A 3,147-nucleotide genomic window follows, 5' to 3' on the forward strand; every position below is an offset into this window, starting at 1 on the left:
AGCATGAGCCATTCCTCCTGGCTGAGATAACCACTCTTAACATGCATTTCCTTCCACACTGTTCACATATGCATATTTATCTATTAAAACAATAGAGGGAGGGAACCGTAGGTGAAGTTTTTGTATCCTGTTTTTTCTGTTATGCCTTCAGAATTTTCCTTTTATTGAGTACTCTTGGAAAAGCAGATTTGGTGGGTGTGTAGAGCATTTGAATTATTTATCCTACCAGTCCCACAGCAGGACGCTTTCCCACCCTCCATTTTGGCCCAGAGAAGCAGTGCCCTGTGTCCTCCCCATGCCCATATGTGGGCACTCCCTTCCATGGAGCCAAACCTACCTGGGCAAGTAGCAGAGAGAGAGCAGAGTGAGCCCTGGGGGCAGGAGTTGGGGTCGTGGCAGGAGAGAGACTTGAGAGTTTTGAGGTGGCAGATGAGCTGGTGATTAGGGAGCATTTCTTGACACATACCTGCCCATGGTGAAGTCATGTGCCTTGTGAGTGTGCTCTCAGAAAGCCTACGTGATGTGTGGTGGGGCTGCCTGTATGACCAAACCCTGGCCCCTGGGTACGTGACCCTCACAAGTGCTGAGTGGACTGGGAAGAGCTCCTTGATGGGCAGTTTGGAGACTTGAGTTGTAACTGTGGCTTTTGGCCATGGGATATTAACTGATTACTTTTGCCCTTCTAGGCTTCAATTTTCCTTAATTATAATACAGGGAGCTGACTAGGTGGCATTGATGGCCTTTAAGGTCCTTGCCAGCTCTGACATTGTCCTATGGATATGCCCTTTCATTTGATAATATGTTTACATGGCCATAGGGCCTGGGGCGGGGCGGGGAATGGAAACTTGATCTCTGGGGCTTGGCCTTTGAAGTCAGTTCATGTGTCTGGTGGTTCAGCAGATCCGTCACTTTCCAAGAGGCTCATCAACAGGCTTCTGTGTCCTCTCTCACTGTGTCCCTCCTCCATTTCATCTTCTTTATAACTACCACTTACTGAATGCCTACTGTGTGCTGGACACTTTACAGGTTATCTCTAGGTTTTACGGTAATCTTGCAAGGTATGCCTGTTCTGCTTTTTACAGCAGGGGAAATGAGCTGTGTCAGATTAGACTGTCTGAGGCCTCTCAGCCAGGGAATATGTGGTTCAGATCACACAGGCAGGCGATCCGAACCCTGTCAGTCTCCAGGCCTCTGCTTTTGACCACTGACTTGCTGCTGCTTGTTTAAAAATAAATGCGTTTCTGGAGCCTACTCCAGAGGGTCATGCTAGGGGCTCCCTCTCCCACTTCTCCACAAACCACCCTTTTCCCTGGCTGCTTCAGGAAATGAGAGAACTCTGCCTGGGCCCCAGGCACTTCTGAGTGGGACAGGGCTGTTAGAGGTAAGTCTAGAGCCTGGCCCAGAGTTCAGGAGGCCCCATCAGAGGGCCTCTGGGGCCTGTGGTCTGGGAGGGTGGTAGGGCAGTATCTCACTTCCCTTTGAGACTCAGGCCCGAGCTCTGGCTTAGGCCAGGGAGAACCATCCCCAACTGGTATGTGTTACTGTATGGGCTGAGATGGATGGACAGATGGATGGTCAGTTGGACCAAATACATAGTCGGGTACCCAGGGCCACGGGGAGAAAGGTGAGCAGGGCAGCCATGGGCATTTGTCCAGGTATCACCTGGCCTTAAAAATCTCTTCCTTATTTTAAGGGAGGACTGTGGGACTTCTCAGACATCAGAAGAGTGATATGACGGAGCTGTGTGACCGTAGAAAGTGATGTGTTAAAAACCAGTGCCTCCCTCTTTGAAAGCCAGGGATCGTTATCGTTCATCTAACCTGCTGGGAAGAAGAACCAGTTGTCCGGGATCCAAACCTTTCTGCGGCCCCAAGTGTTTGTGGTAAGTGCAGTGACTCCCAATCCGCTTTTGAACCCGCTTTTTCCATTAGGATTTTCTCCATGGAGGCAGATTTCCATGGGAGTTTGCTGTAGTGTTTTGAAATCTGTTTCTTACCTAGTTTCATTGGCCTTAAATGTTAAGGCCAAAGCATTTACATTTCTCTGTAATGAAAAGAAGGTCAAGGAAATTGGGTCATTGGGTTTCCATAATAATTGCAGGAACTGCTGACACAAGCATGGCTGGGGAGATTCTCTAGGTCAGACTCCCTTGGTTTGGCTAATTCAGCAGTTGGATCCCATTCAGCTGATTAATGGGAATGTGCAGTGGCTTCTTTGGATGTTTGATTTTGCATCCTAATCCAAAGCAGCTATCAGCCTCAGCACTTCCTTGTCAGAAGGCTTTCCAGAACGTAGTCTGTATGCTGGACACTTTCTTCTGCCCCTCTGCATTTTCCTGCCACTTCTCTAGAGAACGGGGTACAGGGGGTGGGAGATGGGGAAAGCTGGTTGCTGTGTGGTTGATGGGATTTGACATCACCCAGCCCCACCCCTACCTGCCCATGAGTCAGCCTCTGGGGAGGGTTCTTTGTGTCACCGGCACCCTCATGTGGACAAACATCTAGCAGGTTGTTTATCTGCACACATTTGGGTGGTAATTTTTCCCTCCAAGGATTTCAGAGCATCAGCAGGCTTCAGAGCAGACTTAGGTGGCTTACAAAGCAGGCCCTTAGGAATTCAGAGGGAAGCAGAAGTCCATCCCAGATGCTCTGTTTTCCTTTAGGAGCTAGGTAAATCAGAGGGGCTGAGGGACAAATGAAAAAACGTCACAGCTTTGGCTCCCATCTGCTCATCCTGGCCAATGAGAGGGGATCTGGGAGGGGCAGACGTAGAGGAAAATCTCTAAATGTTGATGCTCGTTATTTTCCTTTAAAGAATTAATGGCCTAAAAAAAAACCCCTATAGATACAGTCTGTGTTAATTATAGAGACTTAGAGAAATGCAGAAAAATATAAAGAAAATAACCACTCTCGGTTCCACCATGCAAACATAATCACTTTTAATGTTTTGTAATATTTCCAGTCCTTTATATACATACATTTTATAAGGACATTCAGATGATTAGGTTTGTAAAGTTTTATGTTCTGTTAAATTTAACATCTTGTCATTGTTCAGGTTATTAAATATTTGAAATAAGATTTTTGGTGGTCCTGTAACAGTCTCCATCAGGCAAATATATCATAGTAGAGAGACATTTTGGTCAGTTTC

At 47.2% G+C, this 3,147-nt stretch overlaps 1 protein-coding gene across 2 annotated transcripts in view; it reads left to right on the top strand.

Moving 5' to 3' along the window:
* Positions 1-3,147, top strand: part of PSEN2 (presenilin 2) — a 27,004-nt gene that overhangs the window by 2,842 nt on the left and 21,015 nt on the right. For both annotated transcript variants that reach the window (XM_011948966.1, XM_011948965.1), the window contains exon 2: positions 1,694-1,882. The gene's annotated coding sequence lies outside the window, so the exon portion shown is untranslated. The remainder of the gene's footprint in view (positions 1-1,693; positions 1,883-3,147) is intronic.

The sequence above is a fragment of the Colobus angolensis genome, unplaced genomic scaffold (assembly GCF_000951035.1).
Source record: "Colobus angolensis palliatus isolate OR3802 unplaced genomic scaffold, Cang.pa_1.0 Scaffold288, whole genome shotgun sequence".
Lineage (NCBI taxonomy): Eukaryota > Metazoa > Chordata > Mammalia > Primates > Cercopithecidae > Colobus > Colobus angolensis.